Source organism: Saccostrea cucullata, unplaced genomic scaffold (assembly GCF_032062105.1).
Source record: "Saccostrea cucullata isolate Sc308-1 unplaced genomic scaffold, CSIRO_AGI_Scuc_v1 ctg5177, whole genome shotgun sequence".
Classification (NCBI taxonomy): domain Eukaryota; kingdom Metazoa; phylum Mollusca; class Bivalvia; order Ostreida; family Ostreidae; genus Saccostrea; species Saccostrea cuccullata.
Genome location: NW_026932028.1, coordinates 13,331 through 26,979, shown reverse-complemented (window position 1 = coordinate 26,979; position 13,649 = coordinate 13,331).

The window sequence follows — 13,649 nt, the reverse complement described above, 5'->3', positions numbered from 1 at the left end:
TTAGTAAGTTAATCTCCAAGGTCAAGGTTGTTGGTATCCAAAGAAATGTCTTGCCACAAGAAATACGTATGTGAAATATGAAAGTCCTAGTACCTACTATTCAAAAGTTATGGCCAAAGTAAAAGTTTGGAATTTTTGTGTAAAAGTGGGTCAAACTCAAAGGTCAAGGTCAAAAGGTCAAATTTGGTGGTACCCAAAGACAGGTCTTGTCACAAGGAATACACATGTGAAATATGAAAGTCATAGCTCCACTAAATCAAAAGTTATGAGCAAGGTTAAAGTTTTTGTGACGGACAGACTGACAGACGGACAGACGGAAAGACGGACACACGAATGAGATTTAATGTCCCCTCGCTTTCGCGAAAGCGGGGGACAATAACCACTTTTACAGTTAGGTAAACAAGCAAATTCAAAGAATTGTTGTCCCCCGCTTTCGGTGTCTTTTTGGGGGGTGAGATGTCATTTAAATGACATTTTTTGTTTAATATGAACGCCCTTTCATAAGTCATCTTTTTATAAATAGCACTAAACACCAAGGTTAAGGTCAATGGGTTAATGTTCTTGATATCCTATGAAAAATCTTCTCGAAAGGATTACATATGTGAAGTATGAAAGCCCTAGCCCTTACAATTCAAAAGTTATGGTCAAGTTTAAAGTTTTCTCATAAGTACAAAAAATCTCCAAGATCAAGGTTAAAAGGTCAAAGTTGTTGGAATCAAATGAAAGGTCTTGCCACGAAGAATACATATATGGAATATGAAAATCCTGGTATCTACTGTTCAAAAGTTGTGGCCAAGGTCAAAGTTTTTGAAAAGTAGGTCAAACTCCAAGGTCAAGGTCCAAGGGGCAAAGTTATTGGTATTCAATAAAAGGTCTTCTCACAAGAATTATATACATGAAGTATGAAAGCCCTAACCTTTACCAATCAAAAGTTATGGTCAAGTTTAAAGTTTTTTCATAAGTACGGAAATCTCCAAGGTCAAGGTCAAAAGGTCAAAGTTGTTGGTATCCAATAAAAGGTCTTGCTACAAAGAATATATATGTGAAATATGAAAGTCCTAGTACTTCCTATTCAAAAGTTATAGCCAAAGTAAAAGTTTGGAATTTTTGTGTAAAAGTGGGTCAAACTTGAAGGTAAGGTCAAAAGGTCAAATTTGGTGGTACCCAAAGACAGGTCTTGTCACAAGGAATGCACATATGAAATATGAAAGTCATAGCTTCACTGAATCAAAAGTTATGGGCAAGGTTAAAGTTTTTGTGACGGACGGTCGGACAGACGAATGAGATTTAATGTCCCCTCACTTTCGCGAAAGGGGGGACAATAACGGATAGTAATTGACAATTCATTGTGTAAATTATGGCTTAAAATTACTATGTAAACGCCTGTCAGCATTTACTTCAAATGCGGACAAGGTCTTTGTATCAGTCATAGAATTTACAAAATGGCGACTTTGAAAGAAACAGCTGATATTCTTGCTTCTTCAACTTGTTTGTCAATAATTTATCTCGTTTCAGAATTTTTTCATGCGTAGATCAAGCTCTTGCGTATCGAATCAACTTAGAGATATAAACCCCGTATGCAGGGCAGCAGGTAGTAATGAGAGATTGCTGCATAAGTAGAGGAAGTTGATGATTGAAAAGTTTAAGTCATACATTTTATCATTCAGCTTTGTTATAAGATTACCATTAAAGTATTTTACATAAGAAATATCAAAACATAAAACAAATATTTCAGACCACTCTGTGAAATCCTTTATTTAAAACTCATCGAAATATACATTATCTTATTGACAAAAAGATGGAAATAACCATTGATAATTGACAATGCAATACATCAATTTTTTTTTTACAAAAGCAATGATCCGATTTAATTTATAGTAACTGTTATATATGAATAATTAAGGAGCAGAGTCATAAGATATATTTGAATGAATAGATTTTTTTTTGTATTCAGTTTTCATTATACAAGACACAATTTTTCCTTCGCCATGCACTTGACACCTTGAAGTAAAAGTTGATTTGAATATGTTTTATTATGTAATAAACTTGTTCATCATGTTCAGTAATTTATGTTAAGTATAAAGAAAAGGAAATATACTGCAAGTGTTTCTAACCCAGGAAATATAGCATATTATATTCCTCTAATATGTTTATTGAAATAATCATTCTATCAAACTTATAAGAAAACATATTTTTTTTCAATGCGATATGAATATCTTTGTTGGGAGTTGAACTACGTTCAATCTCCCATGGTCATCACGCATTTAAAATGTGCAGTAATTTGTGTTGATTATATAGACCGATTTTCTCCGATGATATTCAACAGAAAACATGCATAAACATGCATAAACATCCGCCACAAATAGTTATTTGTCATTTTCTCCTGGATTGATCTAATTTTCATAATTTGAAATGTAAGTAAATTTAACAATAAAGTAATATTATTTTGAATATTACATTTCGTTTGCAGTAAAACTAGATTATAAAGAACCTCAATTTAAAGTTTTTCGTAATAGAACTCATTTTTAGTGAAGAGTCATACACTGAAATAGATACAAACGACAACTCTACATACTAAACGGCAACAGGTAAATATAATATGAACTAGATATGAAACTCGTTGCGAGCAACGAGAGGTCTTCCGTCAAATTCTGGAAAGAAAACGTAAAATCGAGCTAAAAATGTAAAAAAAAAAAAAAAAAAAAAAAAAAGATTTGCACACAAGGGGGATTGAACTCAAGTCGCCAGCAGGAAATTCAAAAGCACTTAATATTACGCTATCAGGGCCTCTAAATCTACTTGAATATATTATGGAAACAATTATGAAAGGTGGGTCACTATTCAAAATTTAGCGCCAAACGCCAAGAGTTAATCTTGAGCCTTTTCTTTGGAAATTTCTATTATATAGGTGTGATAGCTTCAATGAAATTAAAAAAAGAGCGCTCTTATAGCTTAAGAATCGAGGTTTACAAAGTATATTTAACACGTTTTACTAATTCCATATTGTATACAATGTATATGTATGTAACACTTAAGCGGTGAAACAGTTATGATTTTTTTTCAATTTCAAGTTTATCCCCAAAGTGAACTATCTCGATAAGTTATTCAAAAACGGTTGAAACGTTTCGCCGAAGAATATGGCTCGCCCTACGACAGTCAAGGAATCGGATATCATTTATGCTCAGTAACTTAATTCAGGTCTGTGAGACAAGAATGCTTAAATAAACTCCATGAAGCGATCCTTTTTAAAAAAAAGTTTTCTTATATTTTGTTTTATTTATTAGTTTATTATGACACAAATGTGTATAGGAAAAACAATGGTTAAGATATATACTGACAATATTAAAAATCTTTTTTGAGAAAGTATTATGCATAAGTATGATTTAAGATCCGTTTTTCCGTGATGCACAAAAGATGTTTGGTATCGAATTTCATTTGCACGTTTAGTCTTTTCTTTTTCTACTTTGAAAACCAGCCAAACCAATTATAGAATACGTTAGTTTGACACAGAAAATGGAATGAAACTACGACGTGACAGTCCAAGTATTCCTTTACATTTCATTTATTCTTATGTTGCTTTCGTTCAAGCAAACGCTCGGCTGCCTCCGTAAACCCCTATTGCGAAATGTCGGCGTTGCCAGAGAGCGCCGCCATTTTGGACCCGCTTCAGATTTTTGAATGCTAAAATCTAGAGTTTAGATTTATCAACATTCAAACAAATTGTATAGTAAGCATTATGAGGAGGGTTTCTATTAACATACCAAAAATAAATGAAAAATACTGAAAAACAAAAAAGTTGGAAAATACGATTTTTTAAAATTTGCATCTCGTAACGACCGGAAGTATTGACGACGCACGAGAAGGTGATTCTGCAACCCACAAAGTGACAAACTATCGTCTCCAATAAGTCTCCAGATCATATCTTTAGCCATTTTTGAGAAAAAGGGGCGACAAAATTGCATTTTAAAATCAGGAAATTGTCAATAACTTGGCACCAGAAGCGAGTTTTCAAAATTTCTCTACGGATGTAACAACTTCATATAATGAGACATATTTTGTGAAAATTTCACGAAAAACTGCTGAATAGTTTTCGAGAAATCGCCTGCACAAAATTTTGTCAAAAAAAAGAATAATAAGAATAACTAGATGCGTTCTTGTTGCTGGGGCAACAAGCAGGTCTTCCGACCGACTTCTCTTTTGCAATCTATGCTGTGTCATCCCATGAAATAGATTTCATAATGTATTTTTTCGTTTACGTTCATTTACAGTAGTTTCTCAACACAGATCGTGATTGTTCCAGGTATTTCACAAAATATCTCCAAATATAGCTTTTAAAAATCGGCAAAATCTTCCAAACATGTTATTAAAGAGTGAAAAGTAATTTGCAACTGAAAAAAGACAAAAACAAAGAAAAAATTTGGGGAATGCCCCGAGCGGGATTCGAACCCCCGACAGTAAGACAAAGTTTGGTTCGGTCATATCTTTGCAATAAAGGCACGCATGAAAAAAATGAAATCATACATAGATATCTTTGAAGACATTCTATTAACCCTGTAAATCCGAAAGAAAAATATTGAAAAACAAAAAAGTTGAAAAAATGGACTTTTTGAATTCACTTCCGTTTGCGACCGGAAGTAGGAACGACAAAAAATGAAGGACGTTCGGCACATCTACATGTGATGCTCTTTCATGTCCATGAGTTTCAATGCCATATCTTTGGCCGTTTTCGAGAAAAGTAGTGTACAAAAATCCATTTAAAAAATACAAATTTCCCCAAAAATCGCAAACGGAGGAAAATTTTGAAAAAACGAAAAACACGTCTGGAGATATTAACCTGGTGCATCTTTCCTGTAAAAATCTTTGAAATCCGTACAGTCACAGCTGAGATATCGCCCTAGAAATGAAAAAAAGAATAATAATAATAATAATAATAGGAAACCGACGGAAAACAATAAGGTCTTCCGAAGGAAGTCGTAAGACCTTAATAACTAGAAACTCTTGTTGCTACAGCAACAAATAAGGTCTTCCGTTCTTCTCTATTTATCTGTAAGAAGGATATTATTCAATTTAAAAAAAAACAGACAAAAAAAAAATAGACAAAATACAAAAAAAAAAAAAAAAAAAAAAAAAAAAAAAATTAAATTCCTCCAGCTGGGCTCGATCCCAAAACCATTAATATGAAAGTCGGACACGCTAACCTCTGAGCCGTCGAGTTCCACAATATTAAAGGTATTTTGTAAGCTTATTATTTTAAGGTTGAAGGAAATAGTTTCGTAGTGAAAGAAATAGTTTCGTAGTAAAGTCCCGGTCAAATTTCTTAAAAAACTGAGATTTGATGTAGAAAAATGATTAGAATAATTATGAAACACATTTGCAGTGAATCAGAGTGCTTGCTGAAAAAAATGATGTGCAACACGTAGGTATTACTATGACACTTAGCATATGCAAAGCTGTAAATGCGAAACTATTGCACGTGGTCAGTTGCAGAGGAAATTAAGCTGAAAAGCCGTAAGCCTTAGAAGATCGTGAATGACCCCATATCAATTGGTGAATTTTCTTTAGGGCATAGATTGAGTTACAGAATACTGGGAGTTTTACCCTTCTCGGAAAAACAAACCAAAATCTGGGTAGTCCCGGGGTGCATTTTTAGTACATGTGCACTCTACTAGGCAAATTACATGTAATTTGTTGTCATAATTTGTGAGTCACGGGCATTTTCTCAACACTGCAACGTACAAAGCGTACAAAACTGCAATCTATCTAACCTATCTGAATTGCATAGAAATCCATTTGATAGGAAAAAATATTTCCGAGATTCCTTAAATTAATATTAAATGTAAATAAAATTGAAATAAATTCTGCATATAAAAGAAATCAAGAATACTTGGTATTAAAATTTCGTATTAGAGCAGGAGAATCGAATGCTGTTGACAAAAAATGAAGAAATAGCCAATGCAAGTTTTAATTAATTTTTATGCTCATCAGCACCTAGATTTCAGACAGAAAAAAATGTAATTTTTTCCGATACTTATTAGAATTTCATTATATACTTCTGAGACTCACCGTTACACTCTCAGGGCACTTTCTTTGATGTGTCTTCTACTGCAATCCTTAAATTTCATGTCGATATGTCGTGTCGTTTGAGTCATACAAATTTTTTCTATGTTGGTATTGATTTCTTTCAAGAGAAAAAAAGGGGGAGGGGGGGGGATATTAGTATTTGTTAAAGTGAGAGATGTAAATATGTCCACGAACTCAAGCTTGATTGTGACCTGTGGGTGAATGGGGTTAAAGGTCAAGGTCATTTATCGAGGTCAAAGGTCAAGGTCATAAAAACCTTATAAACTTGAGTTTAACACTTGAAGCTGAATCAAGCTAAATATAATAAAGATTTTTTTAACTATTGAGTAAGGGTCAAGGTCAAAGGTCAAGGTCAAATATCAAAGTCTAAGGTCAAGGTCATTGGGGGAAAGACATATAAAAGCAATTCTAATACTTTTCCAATGACCTTGACCTTTTCATTTTGACGTAGTTTATTTCTTATAATCGGAAGTTGTTTTTTGTTTTGTTTTTGGTGGGGTTGACATATTTCAAAACTACTGATTAGATGCAATAATGTTATGCAAAAACAAAAAAAAAGGAAAAAAAAATGAAATTTTTGATTTTTTAAATCACTTCTTGTGACGACCGGAAATGACGTCGGAGGCATTTATCCCTATATCTGTAGCCCACTCTTCAAGGTTTATTATTCATATAAGTTTATTGTCTTGATCTGTTACCAATGCCAAGATCTGGCTATGCTTACTACTGAGTTTGAGGATCAGAAATCACGTGACCGGAAGTCAATTTTTGTAGTTACTCGAGACATTTGCAATCTGAATAACGTGTCTAAAATCATTTTGAATACTCATTCTATAAAATATATTTATGGGATAGTATGATACTCAATTTATAAAGTTTTTCTCTCATAACCGGAAGTTGCTGTTTTTGTTTCTTTTGGAACGGACATATATCGGAACAACAATTAAGATGCAATAGTGTGATGCCAAGAAGTATTCCAAAAAAGTTGAAATTTATGATTTCTTTGGTCACTTTCTGTGACGACCGGAAGTGACGGCAGACGATCTTATCCTAACAGTTTTTGTCTACTCATCAAGATTAACCACTTCATTAAGTTTGGTGTCTTAATCTTTTACCGTTTACGAGATCTAGCTATGATAACTTCTCATTTTGAGGACAGGAAATCACGCGACCGGAAGTGAGATTTGCAAAAATTCTTGTCGTTATAGTAGACAGTTGCAGTCTGAGTAACATATCACAAAATCATTATAAATACTTTATAAATAAATGATATTTATTGGAAAGAAAAATACTCAAATTATGTAGTTTCCCTCTTATAACCGGAAGTTGTCTTTTTTTTGTTTCAGGTGGTACTGAAATATTTCAAAACAACAAATAAGATGCTATAATGTGAAGCTAAAACAGTTTCATAAAAGAAAAGTTGAAAATTTCGGTTTTTTGGATCACTTCCTGTGACGACCGGAAGTGACGGCGGACGATCGTATCACAACTGATTTTGCCTACTCATCAAGATCTATCACTCTAGATAAGTTTGGTGTCTTAATCTTTTACCGTTTACGAGATCTAGCTATGATAACTTCTCATTTTGAGGACCGGAAATCACACGACCGAAAGTGAATTTTACAAAGATATTTGACAATACTGTAGACATTTGCAGTCTGAATAACATATCAAAAAATCATTACAAATATTTTATCTATAAAAAATATTTATGGGAAAGAAAAATACTCAAAATATCCAGTTTTTCTGTGATAACCGGAAGTTGTCGTTTTTGTTTCCGGTGGAACTGACATATTTCAAAACTGCAAATAAGATACTATAATGTAATGCAAAAAAAGTTCCATAAATGAAAAGTTGAAATTTTCTATTTCTTTGATCACTTCCTGTGAAGACCGGAAATGACGGCGGACAATCTTAACCCAATTAAACTTGCCTACTCATCAAGATCTATTACTCATATAAGTTTGGTGTCTTAATCTCTTACCGTTTCTGAGATATGACTCGGACAAAATATTTTTGGAAGAAACGGAAATCGGACATATCTGACGACCGGAAGAGAATTCTGAAAAACTGAAATCAACACTTGAAAGGTATTTTAATTTTCTATCATCCCTGAAAATTTCATGAGAATCTGTCCAGTCATCTCTGAAAAATCGTCAAAAAAAGAAATTTCAAAAGGGGAAAAAAAAATCAGAAGAAAAAGAAGAAACAGTAGAATCACTATAAGGCCTTCCGTCTGAAACGGAAGACCTTAATAACAAAATGGCGGGCTTTTCAAATTTCTTAAAAAACTGAGATATTCCCTGTTTGATGTGACATTTGATGTAGAAAAATGATTAGAATAATTATGAAACACATTTGCAGTGAATCAGAGTGCTTGCTGAAAAAAATGATGTGCAACACGTAGGTATTACTATGACACTTAGCATATGCAAAGCTGTAAATGCGAAACTATTGCACGTGGTCAGTTGCAGAGGAAATTAAGCTGAAAAGCCGTAAGCCTTAGAAGATCGTGAATGACCCCATATCAATTGGTGAATTTTCTTTAGGGCATAGATTGAGTTACAGAATACTGGGAGTTTTACCCTTCTCGGAAAAACAAACCAAAATCTGGGTAGTCCCGGGGTGCATTTTTAGTACATGTGCACTCTACTAGGCAAATTACATGTAATTTGTTGTCATAATTTGTGAGTCACGGGCATTTTCTCAACACTGCAACGTACAAAGCGTACAAAACTGCAATCTATCTAACCTATCTGAATTGCATAGAAATCCATTTGATAGGAAAAAATATTTCCGAGATTCCTTAAATTAATATTAAATGTAAATAAAATTGAAATAAATTCTGCATATAAAAGAAATCAAGAATACTTGGTATTAAAATTTCGTATTAGAGCAGGAGAATCGAATGCTGTTGACAAAAAATGAAGAAATAGCCAATGCAAGTTTTAATTAATTTTTATGCTCATCAGCACCTAGATTTCAGACAGAAAAAAATGTAATTTTTTCCGATACTTATTAGAATTTCATTATATACTTCTGAGACTCACCGTTACACTCTCAGGGCACTTTCTTTGATGTGTCTTCTACTGCAATCCTTAAATTTCATGTCGATATGTCGTGTCGTTTGAGTCATACAAATTTTTGCTATGTTGGTATTGATTTCTTTCAAGAGAAAAAAAGGGGGAGGGGGGGGATATTAGTATTTGTTAAAGTGAGAGATGTAAATATGTCCACGAACTCAAGCTTGATTGTGACCTGTGGGTGAATGGGGTTAAAGGTCAAGGTCATTTATCGAGGTCAAAGGTCAAGGTCATAAAAACCTTATAAACTTGAGTTTAACACTTGAAGCTGAATCAAGCTAAATATAATAAAGATTTTTTTAACTATTGAGTAAGGGTCAAGGTCAAAGGTCAAGGTCAAATATCAAAGTCTAAGGTCAAGGTCATTGGGGAAAGACATATAAAAGCAATTCTAATACTTTTCCAATGACCTTGACCTTTTCATTTTGACGTAGTTTATTTCTTATAATCGGAAGTTGTTTTTTGTTTTGTTTTTGGTGGGGTTGACATATTTCAAAACTACTGATTAGATGCAATAATGTTATGCAAAAACAAAAAAAAAAAGGAAAAAAAATTGAAATTTTTGATTTTTTAAATCACTTCTTGTGACGACCGGAAGTGACGTCGGAGGCATTTATCCCTATATCTGTAGCCCACTCTTCAAGGTTTATTATTCATATAAGTTTATTGTCTTGATCTGTTACCAATGCCAAGATCTGGCCATGCTAACTACTCAGTTTGAGGATCAGAAATCACGTGACCGGAAGTCAATTTTTGTAGTTACTCGAGACATTTGCAATCTGAATAACGTGTCTAAAATCATTTTGAATACTCATTCTATAAAATATATTTATGGGATAGTATGATACTCAATTTATAAAGTTTTTCTCTCATAACCGGAAGTTGCTGTTTTTGTTTCTTTTGGGACGGACATATCTCGGAACAACAATTAAGATGCAATAGTGTGATGCCAAGAAGTATTCCAAAAAAGTTGAAATTTATGATTTCTTTGGTCACTTTCTGTGACGACCGGAAGTGACGGCAGACGATCTTATCCTAACTGTTTTTGTCTACTCATCAAGATTAACCACTTCATTAAGTTTGGTGTCTTAATCTTTTACCGTTTATGAGATCTAGCTATGATAACTTCTCATTTTGAGGACAGGAAATCACGCGACCGGAAGTGAGATTTGCAAAAATTCTTGACGTTATAGTAGACAGTTGCAGTCTGAATAACATATCACAAAATCATTATAAATACTTTATAAATAAATGATATTTATTGGAAAGAAAAATACTCAAATTATGTAGTTTCCCTCTTATAACCGGAAGTTGTCTTTTTTTTTTGTTTCAGGTGGTACTGAAATATTTCAAAACAACAAATAAGATGCTATAATGTGAAGCTAAAACAGTTTCATAAAAGAAAAGTTGAAAATTTCGGTTTTTTGGATCACTTCCTGTGACGACCGGAAGTGACGGCGGACGATTGTATCACAACTGATTTTGCCTACTCATCAAGATCTATCACTCTAGATAAGTTTGGTGTCTTAATCTTTTACCGTTTACGAGATCTAGCTATGATAACTTCTCATTTTGAGGACCGGAAATCACACGACCGAAAGTGAATTTTACAAAGATATTTGACAATACTGTAGACATTTGCAGTCTGAATAACATATCAAAAAATCATTACAAATATTTTATCTATAAAAAATATTTATGGGAAAGAAAAATACTCAAAATATCCAGTTTTTCTGTGATAACCGGAAGTTGTCGTTTTTGTTTCCGGTGGAACTGACATATTTCAAAACTGCAAATAAGATACTATAATGTAATGCAAAAAAAGTTTCATAAATGAAAAGTTGAAATTTTCGATTTCTTTGATCACTTCCTGTGAAGACCGGAAGTAACGGCGGACAATCTTAACCCATTTAAACTTGCCTACTTATCAAGATCTATTACTCATATAAGTTTGGTGTCTTAATCTCTTACCGTTTCTGAGATATGACTCGGACAAAATATTTTTGGAAGAAACGGAAATCGGACATATCTGATGACCGGAAGAGAATTCTGAAAAACTGAAATCAACACTTGAAAGGTATTTTAATTTTCTATCATCCCTGAAAATTTCATGAGAATCTGTCCAGCCATCTCTGAAAAATCGTCAAAAAAAGAAATTTCAAAAGGGGAAAAAAAAATCAGAAGAAAAAGAAGAAACAGTAGAATCACTATAAGGCCTTCCGTCTGAAACGGAAGACCTTAATAAGAAACAATAGAATCACTATAAGGTCTTCCGTGAAGACGGAAGACCTTAAAAATGTTAAAACCAAAAACGGACACCGATGTTTTCGTAAAATCGCGATGAAAAACAACAAAATGAAGTATATATTTTTTTGATACAAAGAAAACCTCATTTACATACGAGATACGCACACAAACTCTCACATAAACCCCTGTTTTTATGTTTGATCATCAAATATTTGTTTTTAACTTGGTATCGCTTTTTTTCTTCACAATATTAAAAAAGATAAAGTTCTAACGTACTCCATGTATAATGTTCGTGTAATTGAAATACACTTATATTCACAGAGAAGTTTTATATTACAAACATGTTAGCTCTTAAAAGGATGCTGTGTTAAAATCCACATTTTATCAAGATTGGTATTATTCCTGGGAAACTGAAATTTACATAGCACATGGGTAACGGTACCAAGGAAAAATATATTACAAATTTGAAGAATGTGAGCAGTGAATTATATAAATGATCAACCACCTCATATATGAATATAATGGCATTGTCCAAGTTTTGCAATGGGTGTAGGAAGAAAAAGCAATAGAAGGTGCACAAAGGCAATATGTAATAAAGATTGTATGAAAATTTCGTTCAGTGGTGTAAGAGGAGTTGCGGATGAGAGATGGGTATATCTAAAGCGTAACAAACAGATGGATGGAAATTTCGATTAATAAATACCCTCCCGCTTCTCAAGCACGGGGTATAAAATTGGACTAATGTAGGCAGGCAAGCATTAAGGCCCATGCATTTTTTTTGTTATTCAAGGTCTATGAATGTCTTTCTCAAGATTGTTGCAGCTCAAAAAATCTGAAACGGTTGTCTGAATTTGAAACAATAATATTGTTCACTCACTTAACCTCCCGATCAAAGATTCTATATATTTTACACCATGTTCAACTCCCATCAGTGCTTTCAGTACTTTGATTTAAACATGTTACATGTACAACTTGTGTATAATAATGCAGATTTTGTTCCTGTATGATTGATGTATTTAGAGTTACGGACAAAATTAGCAGTATACAGTCAAATTACATGATAGTGGGAGTCATCAAAACTCTAATTCGGTAGAAAATTAACCTATTTTCTTTAGGCATTTGTGAAAATAACTACAGAGCAAATATTGTTCAATACGTACACACCATGTTCCTCAGATATAACTGTTTCTTAGTTCTTACCTTTACTTGCATGATGTCGATATAAAATCTTGTACGTGCTATCCAGAAATCAGATAGGTAGTAGAAATTGATCAGAGCAGTTGTGTTTTAGACAGCGCAACATTTTCCCCATTTTAATAATATTTAACGACCAGAGTCCATCCTAAGTAAGTGTACTTTTTTCATTTTTATTATTGTATGGTTAATTTCAGTTTATATTCTAAGACTGTAACTTTGTTCTTTGTATACTTTCTTCTGTTTTTTTTTCAGTCGTACGTTAGAGTTAGAGTACGTAGTATATGTTCATGTAACTTGTATACAGTTTAATTAAGTAAAAGTTAAAGTGTATAAATGTATAAAATTAGACATAGTGTTATCTGTGAAAAATAAAGCGTATACATAGAATTTGTCTTAAAGTTATTGTCATCAAGTAGTACACTTAGTCAATATGTGAACGTAAAAGTTCTATAAAGTAAATTGAGGTGAATTAATGAGGGCATATGCTGCAGTAAAATGCAACTTATTATAATTATAAGAAATTATGGTGTAAAATGTACATTGTAGCGAGTACACAGAAATATGTACACGTATGTGCAAAGTAAATTAAAGTATATATTAAAGTATAATTATGTCTTTATCTATATTTGATTTATATTATTAATAGGTCACATAAATCCATAACTTCATTCGGGTTCATGCTGACGTGTGCCATTGTAGAACGCGTGTGGTTGAAAATATATTGTAAATAAATAACAATTTTATCAAAATTGTCTTGCAATATTGGTAATCGTAAGCTTCCACGGACACTTTGTAATCTTATTGTAATGTCTGATACGTGGGAGTTTCTTTGTGTACACCGGTGTACTTTTGAAAAGATTAATCATTTAAATCAAATGGATTTTATTTCAATAATTTAAGAAACAGAAGAATGAAAAGTTATCTCGTGAAAATTTATTTTATCACTTGATTGATTAATTGTATATTGTTTAACGTCCCTCATAATAATAATAATAATAATAATAATAATATGATACGAAACTCCAACTAAATCTCTACTCT